Consider the following 18,062-nt stretch of genomic DNA (forward strand, 5'->3'; position numbering starts at 1 on the left):
TAGCAGAGAGAGAGAGCAAAGAGAGAGAGAGCGAGAGAGCAGAGCGAGAGCAGAGGGCAGAGAGAGAGAGAGCAAGAAAAGAGAGAGCAGAGAGAGCAGAGGGAGAGAGAGCAGCGAACAGCGAGAGCAGAGAGCAGGCTGAGAGAGCAGAGAGAGAGCAGAGAGCGGAGAGCAGAGGGAGAGAGAGAGCAGAGAGTGAGAGAGCAGAGAGAGAGAGCGAGCAGAGAGCAGGCTGAGAAAGCAAAGAGAGAGTGAGAGAGCAGAGAGCAGAGGGCAGAGAGAGAGAGCAGAGAAAAGAGAGAGCAGCAGAGCAGAGAGCAGAGGGAGAGCGAGAGCAGCGAACAGAGAGAGAGCAGAGAGAGAGCAGAGAGAGCGCAGAGAGAGCAGAGTGAGAGAGCAGAGAGAGAGCAGAGAGAAGAGCAGAGAAAAGAGAGAGAGCAGAGAGCAGAGAGAGCAGAGCAGAGAGAGCAGAGGGAGAGAGCAGAGAGAGCAGTGAACAGAGAGAGAGGAGAGAGGGCAGAGCAGAGAGAGCAGCGTGAGAGAGAGGAGAGAGGGCAGAGCAGAGAGAGCAGAGGGAGAGAGAGAGCAGAGAACAGAGAGAAGAGAGCAAAGAGAGCAGAGAGTGCAGAGAGAGCAGAGGGAGAGATAGAGAAGAGAGCAGAGAGACAGAGCAGAGAGAGGGAGAGAGCAGAGAGAGAGAGCAGAGAGAGAGAGCAGAGAGTGAGAGCAGAGAGAAGAGAAGAGAGAGTGAGAAGAGTTAGGGCAGAGAGAGCAGAGAGAGAGAGAGCAGAGGGATAGAGAGAGCAGAGGGCAGAGAGAGCAGAGGGCAGAGAGAGCAGAGAGAGCAGAAAGAGCAGAGGGGGAGAGAGAGCAGCAGATGGAGAGAGAGCAGAGAACAGAGAGAGAGCAGAGAGCAGGCTGAGAGCAGAGAGCAGAGAGAGAGAGCAGAGAACTCTGTTGCTATAGTAACCCTGCATCACAACACTTGTCGTACAAATTGTACAATTCAATTTTACATATTTAATTGTTTGTATTTCATTTCATGTTTGTTTCATGTTTCAACCAGTCGCAGGTTAACGTCAACCTGACAGAGGAAACGTAACATCAATAACCAAACTGTTTTCACAATTAACATGCTTTTCTTGTTTCAAGTATGTTTATTATGAAAAGTACAATATATCCTTGTATACTTGTACAACTATGGAGCGTATGTCCATATATAATTATACAATTTGTTATTCTATATAAAAGACAACAAATGATCACATTGGTATTTTAACATTGTCACAATTATAGGAAGACACGCATGTGTGTGTGTGTGTCCTGTGTGTGTGTGTGTGTTTCTCCAGTGTGTGTGTGTGTGTGTCCAGTGTGTGTGTGTGTCTGTCCAGTGTGTGTGTGTGTCCAGTGTGTGTGTGTGTCCAGTGTGTGTGTGTCTGTCCAGTGTGTGTGTGTGTCCAGTGTGTGTGTGTCTGTCCAGTGTGTGTGTGTGTCCAGTGTGTGTGTGTGTGTGTGTGTCCAGTGTGTGTGTGTGTGTGTGTGTGTGTATCAGGTTATTATTTCAGGGACACTGAGGAGTTAACATCATAAACCCTAAACGCTGGATAGAGGGGCTCAGTGAATGTGGAGGTGAATGTGGACAGGTGGGTCAGTGTGTCAGAGGAGGCTCTATAGAAGGACAGAGTGCCGGCTGGCCAGTCCAGATACACTCCTACTCTGTAGGAGCTGGAGGGGGGGACGTCTATGGTAGTGGAATTATTATTGTGCCAGGCTCTGTAACTGTTGTAGGAGCAGGACAGACTCCAGGACTTGTCATTGGATCCAAGCCAACAGTCATTAACCTCTCCTCTCCTGCTGATTCCTTTATATGTCACTCCTATACCAGCCCCCCTCCCACTCCACTCTACCTCCCAGTAACAGCGCCCAGTCAGACCCTCTCTACACAGCACCTGTTTACAGCCCTCAAATCTCTCTGGGTGATCAGGATACGGCTGCTTCTCTCTCCTACATGTCACCTTTCTGTTCTCCTCAGACAGAGAGAGGAATCTGTTTACTGTGTTTGGGTCCAGTGTGAGATCACAGACATCTGATGGATGAAACCAGACACAATATTAGAAATCATCATCATTCACATTAGAATGTTAACTTACTTTTCACTAATTCATTTAATGTAGATGTTTCTAGGTATCAAAAGGAGAAGTTAAGGTAACTTGAGACTTGTTGAATGATCATATGTTATACTGTATGGTAATATAAAACACACTTATTCCCATTAATCACACACACACACACACACACACACACACACACACACACACACACACACACACACACACACACACACACACACACACACACACACACACACACACACACACACACACACATTGTCAAAGCAACTCTTTGTAAACGTTGGTGTCCCTGATTTCTGTTTCTGTAAAACTACAGCTGATATTTAATATGACCAAGTCAGTAATGATGGTGGTCTTTGACTTTGACTTAACTTGAATTAAGACTTATTCTTGGTCATATTATTCACAGCAGTCAACACTCACATTTTCTAGGCCCAGGTTTCATTCTGTTCTCTCCACCATGTTCCACACTGTAGCGGTAAGCAGAAGAACAGACAGTCATTGAGGGATACACCTGAACACACACACACACACTTTACACACACACATTCATGATATAACTTTGTCCAAATGGTGGTCAGAATGTTTGTCTTAACTAGCCTGATAAGTCAAACATGTCTGATATGAACATTGACATAAACCCTCTTCATACTTGAGTTTCTCCAGTCTGCAGTGTGGATCCTCCAGTCCAACAGAGAGCAGTCTGACTCCTGAGTCTCCTGGGTGATTGTAGCTCAGGTCCAGCTCTCTCAGGTGTGAGGGGTTTGACCTCAGAGCTGAGACCAGAGAAGCACAGCCTTCCTCTGTGACTAGACAGCCTGACAGCCTGCAAAGAGTCAAATCATATTAAAATTACACTGATATTCTTTGGTGGTGAAAATAGTGGCAGTATATACACTGCTCAAAAAAAATAAAGGGAACACTTAAACAACACAATGTAACTCCAAGTCAATCACACTTCTTTGAAATCAAACTGTCCACTTTGAAAGAAACACTGATTGACAATAAATTTCACATGCTGTTGTGCAAATGGAATAGACAAAAGGTGGAAATTATAGGCAATTAGCAAGACACCCCCAATAAAGAAGTGGTTCTGCAGGTGGTGACCACAGACCACTTCTCAGTTCCTATGCTTCCTGGCTGATGTTTTGGTCACTTTTGAATGCTGGCGGTGCTTTCACTCTAGTGGTAGCATGAGACGGAGTCTACAACCCACACAAGTGGCTCAGGTAGTGCAGCTCATCCAGGATGGCACATCAATGCGAGCTGTGGCAAGAAGGTTTTCTGTGTCTGTCAGCGTAGTGTCCAGAGCATGGAGGCGCTACCAGGAGACAGGCCAGTACATCAGGAGACGTGGAGGAGGCCGTAGGAGGGCAACAACCCAGCAGCAGGGCCGCTACCTCCGCCTTTGTGCAAGGAGGAGCACTGCCAGAGCCCTACAAAATGACCTCCAGCAGGCCACAAATGTGCATGTGTCAGCATATGGTCTCACAAGGGGTCTGAGGATCTCATCTCGGTACCTAATTGGCAGTCAGGCTACCACTGGCGAGCACATGGAGGGCTGTGCGGCCCCACAAAGAAATGCCACCCCACACCATGACTGACCCACCGCCAAACCGGTCATGCTGGAGGGTGTTGCAGGCAGCAGAACGTTCTCCACGGCGTCTCCAGACTGTCACGTCTGACACATGTGCTCAGTGTGAACCTGCTTTCATCTGTGAAGAATTTGCCAATATTGGTGTTCTCTGGCAAATGCCAAACGTCCTGCACGGTGTTGGGCTGTAAGCACAACCCTCACCTGTTGACGTCGGGCCCTCATACCACCCTCATGGAGTCTGTTTCTGACCGTTTGAGCAGACACATGCACATTTGTGGCCTGCTGGAGGTCATTTTGCAGTGCTCTGGCAGTGCTCCTCCTTGCACAATGGCGGAGGTAGCGGCCCTGCTGCTGGGTTGTTGCCCTCGTACGGCCTCCTCCACGTCTCCTGATGTACTGGCCTGTCTCCTGGTAGCGCCTCCATGCTCTGGACACTACGCTGACAGACACAGAAAACCTTCTTGCCACAGCTCGCATTGATGTGCCATCCTGGATGAGCTGCACTACCTGAGCCACTTGTGTGGGTTGTAGACTCCGTCTCATGCTACCACTAGAGTGAAAGCACCGCCAGCATTCAAAAGTGACCAAAACATCAGCCAGGAAGCATAGGAACTGAGAAGTGGTCTGTGGTCACCACCTGCAGAACCACTCCTTTATTGGGGGTGTCTTGCTAATTGCCTATAATTTCCACCTTTTGTCTATTCCATTTGCACAACAGCATGTGAAATTTATTGTCAATCAGTGTTTCTTCCAAAGTGGACAGTTTGATTTCAAAGAAGTGTGATTGACTTGGAGTTACATTGTGTTGTTTAAGTGTTCCCTTTATGTTTTTGAGCAGTGTATTTTCAAAATGTTCAGATACATCCGTGTCCTGAAACCTGCCATTTCTATTCATAAATGAATGTATCATTATTAGAAATGACAAATTATCATAATATTACTTGTAGAGAGAAACATGTATAGTACAAATATTTGAGTAGACTGACCAGACCAGTTTAAAAAGCAGTATCAGTCAAAAGACAGACAGTGAGGTATCAGATTTAGATTGTATTGAGTATACAGTCCACACCATATCTATTTTGACAGTGAAGCTAATATTTTAAATGTGGCTCTATACTCCAGCATTTGGCAACAACAAAACATACTAACCTCTCACCATTAACCTCAAATAAAAGGTGACATTCTGTACTGTCACCTAATATGAAACATTCTCTCTCAAATCCAAAATGCTGGAGCATAACACCAAATGTAAAACTGTAAGCTTCACTGTCCAAGCACATATGGTGTGGACTATGTGTGTCTGGTAAACACATGTGGATCTGGTGAACAGTTATCACTTGTTGACCAACTACAGGAATACTGACCTCAGAGTCTCCAGTTTACAGTGGGGATTCCCCAGTCCAGCAGAGAGCAGCTTCACTCCTGAATCCTTCAGGTTATTGTTACTCAGATCCAGCTCTCTCAGGTGTGAGGGGTTTGACCTCAGAGCTGAGACCAGAGAAGCACAGCCTTCCTCTGTGACTCCACAGCCTGACAGCCTGCAAAGAGATCATCATGACTTCACAAACACACTGTTAATTTAATAAATCCTCTACGGACCCCCCATCCCGGATCCGGGATCATCCTCATCAGAAATGCTGACTAGCATAGCGCCACAGGGATATCATATAATATAATTTCATGAAATCACAAGTCCAATACAGCAAATGAAAGATAAACATCTTGTGAATCCAGCCAACATGTCCGATTTTTAAAATGTTTTACAGCGAAAACACAACATATATTTATGTTAGCTCACCACCATATCCCAAAAAACAAAGCCATTTTTTCACCGCAAAGATAGCTTTCACAAAACCCACAATTAGAGATAAAATTAATCACTAACCTTTGAACAACTTCATCAGATGACAGTCTTATGACATCATGTTATACAATACATTTATGTTTTGTTCGAAAATGTGCATATTTATAGCCAGAAATCGTGGTTTTACATTGGCGCCATGTTCAGAAATGGCTCCAAAACAGCCAAAATAATTACAGAGAGCAACGTGAAATACAGAAATACTCATCATAAACTTTGATGAAAGATACATGTTTTACATATAATTAAAGATACACTGGTTCTTAATGCAACCGCTGTGTTAGATTTAAAAAAATAACTTTAGTAAAAAGCACAGCATGCAATAATCTGAGACAGCGCTCAGGCATTCTCCGCCATGTTGGAGTCAACAGAGTCAACAGAAATACGAAATTACATCATAAATATTCCCTTACCTTTGATGAACTTTCAAGGCAGTGCCAGGAATCCTAGTTCCACAATAAATCGTTGTTTTGTTTTATAATGTCTATTACTTCTGTCAAATTAGCAACTTTGGCTAGCATGTGTAGCTCACGTGTCCATACACATTTGCGCAATGAACGAAAACTTCAAAAAGTTATATTAAAAGTCGAATAAACTGGTCAAACTAAGTTGAGAATCAATCTTCAAGATGTTTTTCTCATATATATCCAATAACGTCTCAAACGGAGCATTTCCTCATGTCTATCTAACGCAGTGCAGACAAAGACATCACATGCCCTCTGCGCGTGGCCAAGAACTGGCAATCTGCCTGACCTGTCACTCCAAAGGCTCTCATTCGGTCCCACATCAGGCTAGACGCTTCATTCCACGTTCTACTGCCTGTTGACATCTAGTGGAAGGCGTATGAAGTGCATACAGATCCATAAATATAAGGCAATTGAATAGGCAAGCCCTGACACAGAGCCCCATTTTCAGAATTTTCACTTCCTGTTTGGAAGTTTGCCTGCCATATGAGTTCTGTTTTACTCACAGATATAATTCAAACAGTTTTAGAAACTTCAGAGTGTTTTCTATCCAATAGTAATAATAATATGCATATCATATGATTTAGGACAGAGTACGAGGCCGTTTAATTTGGGCACAAATTCATCCAAAAGTGAAAATGTCGCCCCCTAGTTCTAAGAAGTTTTAACACCAGTAGTGTAGAGGGACAATGACAGATGCATTTGGTTTATTCTCTCAAACAACATATAGATTCATCTTCCATCTCCTAGAATTGTATGGTCATATTGTTATACTAACGTGACAATCAATGCACTGATTCAATATGTTAATCAATATAATGATCAATGAACCCTTTTGTAAGTGTGATTGATATGTGATAATGAACATAGAATATCCAGTTCATTAACTGTAACAACCCCAGCTTCCTGTGGTGAAACGACTGCTGTGCAAGGTATTGGGCAACAGCTTTTGTCCAGTGTGTGTGTGTGTGTGTGTGTGTGTCCAGTGTGTGTGTGTTTGTATGTCCAGCGTGTGTGTGTGTCTATTGTGTGTGTGTGTGTGTGTCTATTGTGTGTGTCCAGTCTGTGTTTGAGAGGACACACACACATACACTGGACACACTGGACACACACACACTGGACACACACAGTCTGCATATAACTTTGTCCAAGTGGTGGTAAGAATGTTTGTCTTAACCAGCCTGATAAGTCAAACATGTCTGATATGAACATGGACATAAACCCTCTACATACTTGAGTTTCTCCAGTCTGCAGTGTGGATCCTCCAGTCCAGCAGAGAGCAGTCTGACTCCTGAGTCTCCTGGGTGATTGTAGCTCAGGTCCAGCTCTCTCAGGTGTGAGGGGTTTGACCTCAGAGCTGAGACCAGAGAAGCACAGCCTTCCTCTGTGACTCCACAGCCTGACAGCCTGCAAAGAGTCAAATCATATTAAAATCACACTGATATTCTTTGGTGGTGAAAATAGTGGCAGTATATTTTTTTCTAAATGTTCATATGGGGTATGATCTTTGTGCCTCTGTAACTTTCTCATTTATCATTATTCACGATTCATTCCTGATTATTCATAATCATGATAGCATCCACATGAATGTAGAAGTGTTCAGAAACATCTTCTATTCTTACTGACAATACAAGTGAAGTGACTCCAAAATGACAGGATATTATTCACCATTCAGTTTCTATTAGGAAAAACATCCAAAACACAACCAAGACAAACAGCAAATGAATTCAACAAGTTTACAACCAAATACTAAAGTTCTGTCTAATTTAATATAATATAAGCTAATTTTTCCAAATAATTAAGACTTCTTCAAATGGGAGAACTACTTACATTTCTAAACGGTCAAATATATATGTATGAATACCTTTAAATAAAAGGTGACATTCTGTACTGTCGCCTAATATGAAACATTCTATCTCAAATCCAAAATGCTGGAGCATAGCACCAAATGTAAAACTGTAAGCTTCACTGTCCAAACACATATGGTGTGGACTATGTGTGTCTGGTAAACACATGTGGATCTGGTGAACAGTTATCACTTGTTGACCAACTACAGGAATACTGACCTCAGAGTCTCCAGTTTACAGTGGGGATTCCCCAGTCCAGCAGAGAGCAGCTTCACTCCTGAATCCTTCAGGTCATTGTTACTCAGATCCAGCTCTCTCAGGTGTGAGGGGTTTGACCTCAGAGCTGAGACCAGAGAAGCACAGCCTTTCTCTGTGACTCCACAGCCTGACAGCCTGCAAAGAGACAAATCATATTAAAATCACACTGATATTCTTTGGTGGTGAAAATAGTGGAAGCATAACGTTTTAACATATTCAGATACATCAGTGTCCTGAAACCTGCCATATCTATTCATAAACGGATGTTTCATTATTAGAAATGACAAATTATCAAAGTATTGCTTGTAGAGAGAAAAATGTATAGTACAAATATTTGAGAAGACTGACCAGACCAGTTTAAAAGCTGTATCAGTCAAAAGACAGACAGTGAGGTATCTGATTTAGATTGTATTGAGTATACAGTCCACACCATATCATATCTATTTTGACAGTGAAGCTAACATTTTAAATGTGACTCTATACTCCAACATTTTGGATTTCAGATCAAATGTTTTATATGAGGTGACAGTATATAATGTCACCTTTTATTTGAGGGTATTTTAATACATATCTGTTTCACATTTAGAAATGAAATCACTTTATGTATCTAGTCCCCCCATTTGAAGAAGTCATAAGTATTCTGACCAATTCACTTATAGTGTATTAAAGTAGTCAAAAGTATAGTATTTGGTTATGTTTGGCCCAATATTAAAATTGTGGAGTAATGTTCTGTCTAAGTGAGTAGATAACTAAATTAATCCTGATGATTAATACAAATCATGAATGAATCATGAATAATAATGAGTGAGAAAGTTACAGAGGCGACAACAAAACATGATAACCTCTCATCATTAACCTCAAATAAAAGGTGACATTCTGTACTGTCACCTAATATGAAACATTCTATCTCAAATCCAAAATGCTGGAGCATAGCACCAAATGTAAAACTGTAAGCTTCACTGTCCAAACACATATGGTGTGGACTATGTGTGTCTGGTAAACACATGTGGATCTGGTGAACAGTTATCACTTGTTGACCAACTACAGGAATACTGACCTCAGAGTCTCCAGTTTACAGTGGGGATTCCCCAGTCCAGCAGAGAGCAGCTTCACTCCTGAATCCTTCAGGTGATTGTAGCTCAGGTCCAGCTCTCTCAGGTGTGAGGGGTTTGACTCCAGAGCTGAGACCAGAGAAGCACAGCCTTCCTCTGTGACTCCACAGCCTGACAGCCTGACAAAGAGATCATCATGACTTCAAACACACTGTTAATTTAACGAGTAGTGTAGAAGGACAATGGCAGATGCATTTGGTTTATTCTCTCAAACAACATATAGATTCATCTTCTGTCTCCTAGAATTGTATGGTCAAAATGTTATACTAATGTGAACATCAATGCACTGATTCAATATGTTATTCAATATAATAATCAATGAACCCTTTTGTAAGTGTGATTGATATGTGATAATGAACATAGAATATCCAGTTCATTAACTGTAACAACCCCAGCTTCCTGTGGTGAAACGACTGCTGTGCAAGGTATTGGGCAACAGCTTTTGTCCAGTGTGTGTGTGTGTGTGTGTGTGTGTGTGTGTCCAGCGTGTGTGTGTGTGTCTATTGTGTGTGTCCAGTCTGTGTTTGAGAGGACACACACACACTGGACACACAGTCAGCATATAACTTTGTCCAAGTGGTGGTTAGAATGTTTGTCTTAACTAGCCTGATAAGTCAAACATGTCTGATATGAACATTGACATAAACCCTCTACATACTTGAGTTTCTCCAGTCTGCAGTGTGGATCCTCCAGTCCAGCAGAGAGCAGTCTGACTCCTGAGTCTCCTGGGTGATTGTAGCTCAGGTCCAGCTCTCTCAGGTGTGAGGGGTTTGACCTCAGAGCTGAGACCAGAGAAGCACAGCCTTCCTCTGTGACTAGACAGCCTGACAGCCTGCAAAGAGTCAAATCATATTAAAATCACACTGATATTTTTTGGTGGTGAAAATAGTGGCAGTATATTTATTCAACATTTTCAGATACATCAGTGTCCTGAAACCTGCCATATCTATTCATAAACGGATGTTTCATTATTAGAAATGACAAATTATCAAAGTATTGCCTGCAGATAGAAAAATGTATAGTACAAATATGTGAGTAGACTGACCAGACCAGTTTAAAAAGCAGTATCAGTCAAAAGACAGACAGTGAGGTATCAGATTTAGATTGTATTGAGTAAACAGTCCAGACCATATCTATTTTGACAGTGAAGCTAACATTTTAAATGTGGCTCTATACTCCAACATTTTGGAATTCAGATCAAATGTTTCACATGAGGTGACAGTATATAATGTCACCTTTTATTGGAGGGTATTTTAATACATATCTCTTTCACCATTTAGAAATGAAAGCACTTTATGTATCTAGTCCCCCCATACTTTGATAATTTGAAGAAGTCGTAAATATTCTGATCAATTTACTTATAGTGTATTAAAGTAGTCAAAAGTGTAGTATTTGGTTCCAAACTCATTGGTTGCATTTGCAGTTTGTTTTGGTTGTGTTTTGGGTTGTGTTTTGCCCAATAGTAACTGAACTGTGGATGATGACTGGAGAAATGTTCTGTCTAAGGGAGTAGATAACACGTTTCTAAACAATACTAAATTAATCCTGATTATGCCTTGATTAATACAAATCATAAATAAATAATGAATAATAACACTAAGTGTTGGTTTAAACAGATCTGAATCAGGAAACTAAGAGTTGGTTTAAACAGATCTGAATCAGGAAACTAAGAGTTGGTTTAGACAGATCTGAATCAGGAAACTAAGAGTTGGTTTAAACAGATCTGAATCAGGAAACTAAGAGTTGGTTTGAACAGATCTGAATCAGGAAACTAAGAGTTGGTTTAAACAGATCTGAATCAGGAAACTAAGAGTTGGTTTAAACAGATCTGAATCAGGAAACTAAGAGATGGTTTAACCTCTTTGGGATATGGGGGCGCTGTTTTCACTTTGTAAAAAATCGTTCCCAAATTAAACTGCCTCATACTCAATTCTTGCTCGTACAATATGCATATTATTATTACTAATGGATAGAAAACACTCTCAAGTTTCTAAAACCGTTTGAATTATATCTGTGAGTAAAACAGAACTCATTTTGCAGCAAACTTCCTGTCAGAAAGTGAAAAATCTGAAATCGAGGCTCTGTTCCAGGGCCTCCCTATTCATTTGCTTGAAATCTATGGATATACATGCACTCATACGCCTTCCACTAGATGTCAATAGGCAGTGAGAGGTGAAATGGGGTGTCTAGCTTTATCTGAGGTCAAAAGAGAGCTCTTGGAATGACATGACCCCAATTTCCTTTGTTCAGGAAGGGGCGGGAAGGAACTCTGGATTGCCTTCTGAAAAGCTTTCGTTATAGACAGCTAATATCTCCGGCTTTGATTTTATTTGATAAATGTGATAATATCATCGTAAAGTATGTTTTTTCAATATAATTTTATCAGATTATTGAAAGTTTATCGGGAGTTTTGGCGTGTTCCGTTCTCTGCATTTGGTGACGATGGACAGCTTCGCGCCTCTTGGCTAGCTTTGGTTGCTAATTCGACAGACGAAGAGGACATTCTAAATCCAAACAACGATTATTCTGGACAAAGGACCCCTTGTACAAGATTCTGATGGAAGCTCAGCAAAAGTAGGACCCATTTATGATGTTATTTCGTATTTCTGTCGAAAATGTTTAGTATTATTTTCGGCCCTGATTTTGGGCGCTGTCTCGCTATAACGTAAGCTGTGTGTCGTGCTAAAGTTATTTTTAGAATTCTAACATGGCGGTTGCATTAAGAACTAGTGTAGCTATCATTTGCTGTACAACATGTATTTTTTAGTAAAGTTTATGATGAGTTATTTGGTCAGAATAGGTGAGTGTCAGAAATATATCCGGAGATTCTAGAAAAAAGTTGCTACGTTTTCACAATGTATAACCACGGATTTCAGCTCTAAATATGCACATTTTCGAACAAAACATAAGTGTATTGTTTAACCTGATGTTATAGGACTGTCATCTGATGAAACTTATCAAGGTTAGCGTAAAAGTATATATATTTTGCTGTTTTTTTGCGATCGCTAACTTTTGCTGCTGATAAATGGGTTGTGTTTTTGGCTATTGTGGTAAGCTAATATAATGCTATATTGTGTTTTCGCTGTAAAACACTTAAAAAATCTGAAATATTGTCTGGATTCCCAAGATGTTTGTCTTTCATTTGCTGTACACCATGTATTTTTCATAAATGTTTTATGATGAGTATTTAGGTATTTCAAGTTGGTCTCTGTAATTACTCTGGCTGCTTCTGTGCTATTTGTGATGGTAGCTGCAATGTAAAACTATGATTTATACCTGGGGGGGACCCCAGGGCTGTAAAGGTTAAACAGATCTGAATCAGGACACAGAGTTTATTTAGCTTTTTGGCCATCAAGGAAAACGCTATGTCTGGCGCAAACCCAACACCTCTCATCACCCCGAGAACCCCATCCCCACAGTGAAGCATGGTGGTGGCAGCATCATGCTGTGGGGATGTTTTTCATCGGCAGGGACTGGGAAACTGGTTAGAATTGAAGGAATGATGGATGGCGCTAAATACTGGGAAATTATGGAGGCAAACCTGTTTCAGTCTACCAGAGATTTTGAGACTGCTAAAGCAACACTCGAGTGGTTTAAGGGGAAACATGTAAATGTCTTGTAATGGTCAAGTCAAAGCATAGACCTCAATCCAATTGAGAATCTGTGGAATGACTTACAGATTGCAGTACACCAGCGGAGCCCATCCAACTTGAAGGAGCTGGAGCAGTTTTGCCTTGAAAAATGGGCAAAAATCCCAGTGGCTAAATGTGCCAAGCTTATAGAGAAATACCCCAAGAGACATGCAGCTGAAATTGCTGTAAAAGGTGGCTCTACAAAGTATTGACTTTGGGGGGGTGAATAGTTATGTACACTCAAGTTCTTTTCTTTTTTATTTATTGGTTGTTTAACAAGAAAACATATTTAGCATCTTCAAAGTGGTAGGAATGTTGTGTACATCAACAGATACAAACCCCCAAAACATCTATTTTAATTACAGGTTTTTAGGCAACAAAATAGGAAAAATGCCAAGGGGGGTGAAAAGTTTTGCAAGCCACTGTACATACATGAAATGCTTTCATTTTTAAAAGGTAAAACATATATGTATTTAAGACTTCTTCAAATGGCAGAACTTCATACATAAAGTGCTTTCATTTATAAAACTGTAAAATATATATGTATGAATCCTCTCAAAATAAAAGGTGACATTCTGTCCTGTCACCTAATATGAAACATTCTATCTCAAATCCAAAATGCTGGAGCATAGCACCAAATGTAAAACTGTAAGCTTCACTGTCCAAGCACATATGGTGTGGACTATGTGTGTCTGGTAAACACATGTGGATCTGGTGAACAGTTATCACTTGTTGACCAACTACAGGAATACTGACCTCAGAGTCTCCAGTTTACAGTGGGGATTCCCCAGTCCAGCAGAGAGCAGCTTCACTCCTGAATCCTTCAGGTCATTGTAGCTCAGGTCCAGCTCTCTCAGGTGTGAGGGGTTTGACTCCAGAGCTGAGACCAGAGAAGCACAGCCTTCCTCTGTGACTCCACAGCCTGACAGCCTGACAGAGAGATCATCATGATTTAACACCAGTAGTGTAGAAGGACAATGGCAGATGCATTTGGTTAATTATCCAAAACAACATATAGATTCATCTTCCATATCCTAGAATTGTATGGTCATATTGTTATACTAATGTGAAAATCAATGAATTTATTCAATATGTTTTTCAACATAAAATTATATACGGATTATGTACATCATTTTCTCTAAACTGGATAATGCTTCCTGATGATTAGTTCTTAAATGTAATTTTATTTACTCACAGAACAGCTCTGGAGGCTTTGACCACTGGCAGCAGCCTCAGAAGACCTTCCTCTGATCTGGAGTATTTCTTCAGGTCAAACACATCCAGCTCCTTTTCTGAAGTCAGCAACACAAAGACCAGAGCTGACCACTGTGCAGGTGACAGGTTGGGTTTTGAGAGACTTCCTGAGTTCAGGTAGCTTTGGATCTCCTCCACTAGAGAATGGTCATTCAGTTCATTCAGGCAGTGAAACAGATTGATGCACCTCTCTGGAGAGGGATTCTCCCCGATCTTCTCCTTGATGTACTTCACTGTTCCTTCATGGCTCTGTGAGCTGCTTTTTGTCTTTGTCAGTAGACCTTGTAAGTGCTTCTGATTGGACTCCAGTGAGAGGCCCAGAAGGAAGCGGAGGAAAAGGTCCAGGTTTCCCGTCTCACTTTGTAAGGCTTTATCCACAGCACTCTTGTAGAAAGTAACTTCAGGCTCGTCGTTTGTTTGCAGTTTGTCCATTAGATTCTCATTGTTGTTGATGAATGAGAGGAACACATATACAGCAGCCAGAAACTCCTGAATGCTCAGATGAACAAAGCAGTACACCTTGTCCTGGTACAGCACACATTCCTCTTTAAAGAGCTGTGTGCACAATCCTGAGTACACTGAGGCTTCATTGACATCAATGCCAGCCTCTTTCAGGTCTTCTTCATAGAAAATCAGATTGCCATTCACAAGCTGTTGAAAAGCCAGTTTTCCCAGTGACAGAATGCTCTCTTTATTCCAGTGTGGATCTGTCTCTTCTTTCTTTCCCAAGATACTTTTCATTCTTCTGTTTGGTATGAAACACCACAAGGTGTGTGTACATCTCAGTCAGAGTCTTGGGCATCTCTTCTCTCTTATGTTCCAGCATGTGTTCAAGGACTGTTGCAGAAATCCAACAGAAGACTGGAATGTGGCACATGATGTGGAGGCTCCTTGATGTCTTTATGTGTGAGATGATTCTGCTGGCCAGGTCCTCTTCACTGAATCTCTTCCTGAAGTACTCCTCCTTCTGTGGGTCATTGAACCCTCGTACCTCTGTCACCTGGTCAACACACCCTGAAGGGATCTTATTGGCTGCTGCAGGTCGGGTAGTTATCCAGAGGAGAGCAGAGGGAAGCAGATTTCCCTTGATGAGATTTGTCAGCAGAACGTCCACTGAGGTTGACTCTGTGACGTCCCAACAGATCTTGTTCTTCTGGAAGTCTAGGGGCAGTCGGCACTCATCCAGACCATCAAAGATGAACAGAACTTTGTACTTGTCGTAGTTGGAGATTCCTGATTGTTTGGCTTCCATTGAGAAGTGATTGAGAAGTTCAATGAAAGTGTGTTCGTCCCCTTTCATCAAATTCAGCTCCCGAAAAGGGAATGAAAATACAAATTGGACATTCCTGATTTGCTTTTCCTTCTGCCCAGTCCAGAATGAACTTCTGCACAGAGACTGTTTTTCCAATGCCAGCGACTCCCTTTGTCAGCACAGTTCTGATAAGTTTGTCTTGTCCAGTTAAGGGTTTGAAGATGTCGTTACATTTGATTGCAGTCTCTGGTCTTGCTTGTTTCCTGGTTGTTGTCTCAATCTGTCTCAGCTCATGTTCATTATTGACCTCTCCTGTTCCACCCTCTGTGATGTAGAGCTCTGTGTAGATCTTATTGAGAAGTGTTGGGTTTCCTTGTTTAGCGATCCCCTCAAATACACATCGAAACTTCTTCTTTAAATTAGATTTGAGTTCACGTTGGCAAATCACAGCAAGCTCATCTGAATCTAGAAATAACACAGAGGATATTAATATTACGTCTGTTTTAATGACTACAGTATTGTAAGACGGTTATAACGTTTTACATTATAATCATTTCATTCTATTAACTGACTGTATAAATGTGTAAATGTTTTCATAATGCATTACAGACTGGTGTGACTGATTATATTATTATTGGTATTATTGATGGTATTATTAATGTTGTCTCTCTCTCTAAATTAATCACCACAACACATCCCTGCTGCTACTTGATGAGGTCACTAGGTGTTGTGTTAAGGCTAGAGGTCGACCGATTAATCGGAATGGCCGATTAATTAGGGCCGATTTCAAGTTTTCACAACAATCGGATATCTGTATTTTTGGACACCGATGTTTTATTTTTTTATTCTTTATTTAACAAGGCAGTTTTCTTCTTTATTTAACTAGGCAAGTCAGTTAAGAACACATTCTTATTTTCAATGACGGCCTAGGAACGGTGGGTTAACTGCCTCGTTCAGGGGCAGTAACGACAGATTTTCACCTTGTCAGCTCGGGGGAACCAATCTTGCCAACCTTCAGGTTAACTAGTCCAACGCAATAATGACCTGCCTGCCTCTCGTTGCACTCCACAAGGAGACTGCCTGTTACGTGAATGCAGTAAGCCAAGGTAAGTTGCTAGCTAGCATTAAACTTATCTTCATCATAATCACTAGTTAACTACACATGGTTGATGATATTACTAGATATTATCTAGCGTGTCCTGCTAGATAATATATATAATCTGACTGAGCATACAAGCATCTAAGTATCTAAGTATCTGACTGAGCGGTGGTAGGCAGAAGCAGGCGCGTAAACATTCATTCAAACAGCACTTTCGTGCGTTTTGCCAGCAGCTCTTCGTTGTGCGTCAAGCATTGCGCTGTTTATGACTTCAAGCCTATCAACTCCCGAGATGAGGCTGGTGTAACCGAAGTGAAATGGCTAGCTAGTTAGCGCGCGCTAATAGCGTTTCAAACGTCACTCGCTCTGAGACTTGGAGTGGTTGTTCCCCTTGCTCTGCATGGGTAACGCTGCTTCGAGGGTGGCTGTTGTCATTGTGTTCCTGGTTCGAGCCCAGGGAGGAGCGAGGAGAGGGACGGAAGCTATACTGTTACACTGGCAATACTAAAGTGCCTATAAGAACATCCAATAGTCAAAGGTTAATGAAATACAAATGGTATAGAGGGAAATAGTCCTATAATTCCTATAATAACTACAACCTAAAACTTCTTACCTGGGAATATTGAAGACTCATGTTAAAAGGAACCACCAGCTTTCATATGTTCTCATGTTCTGAGCAAGGAACTTAAACGTTAGCTTTCTTACATAGCACATATTGCACTTTTACTTTCTTCTCCAACACTTTGTTTTTGCATTATTTAAACCAAATTGAACATGTTTCATTATTTATTTGAGGCTAAGATTGATTGTATTGATGGATTATATTAAGTTAAAATAAGTGTTCATTCAGTATTGTTGTAATTGTCATTATTACAAGTAAATGTAAAAAAAATTGTATCGGCTTTTTTGGTCGTCCAATAATCGGTATCGGCGTTGAAAAATCATAATCGGTCGACCTCTAGTTAAGGCTGCTACAATATCATTGAGTTACACAGCTACTTCAGCTGTACTTTAGCTACAGCTTTTAAATGTTATAAAACAGCATTCAACATGAGGCAGACAGGTCTTACATTTCTCCAGTGTGTCAGCAAGCTCCTTCTGGTTCATTTTCCTGAGGACGTGCAGTGTGATCTTCAGAGCCCCCTCTCTGGCACTGCTCTCCTGCTTCTCATCTTCAGCATCCACCACTTCCTTATCCTGCTTCTGACTCTCAAAGCCTTCTGGGAGTTCTGGACTAAGAATCCTCTTGAACATCTTCAGCTCGTTCTTCACAAATGTCATAATTTTCTCTTCAAGCAACTGAAATAAATCAAGTAAATAAGTTAAGCAAGAGAATAAATGCTTTCTCATTAACACATTAATGAATGATTGACAGATCAACTTTAATTGAGGTAAACAAAAACAAATGTACATAACGGGACCACATACACTGAATATGGAGGCCAGGTCTGTTTGATGACTCTGGGAAGACTGACCACTGAGAATCTCTGGCTCTGATCTCTCCTGTTGGTTTCTGTGGACAAAACATGAGATTACATCTCCTCATCCAGGGAG

General features: G+C 41.3%; 1 pseudogene; it reads right to left on the reverse strand.

Annotated features, from left to right (window-relative positions):
• Positions 1-1,541: 1,541 nt before the first annotated feature.
• Positions 1,542-18,021, reverse strand: LOC129846735 (NACHT, LRR and PYD domains-containing protein 3-like; annotated as a pseudogene).
• Between the last annotated feature and the right edge of the window lie 41 nt (positions 18,022-18,062).

This window comes from Salvelinus fontinalis, unplaced genomic scaffold (genome assembly GCF_029448725.1).
Source record: "Salvelinus fontinalis isolate EN_2023a unplaced genomic scaffold, ASM2944872v1 scaffold_0609, whole genome shotgun sequence".
NCBI lineage: Eukaryota > Metazoa > Chordata > Actinopteri > Salmoniformes > Salmonidae > Salvelinus > Salvelinus fontinalis.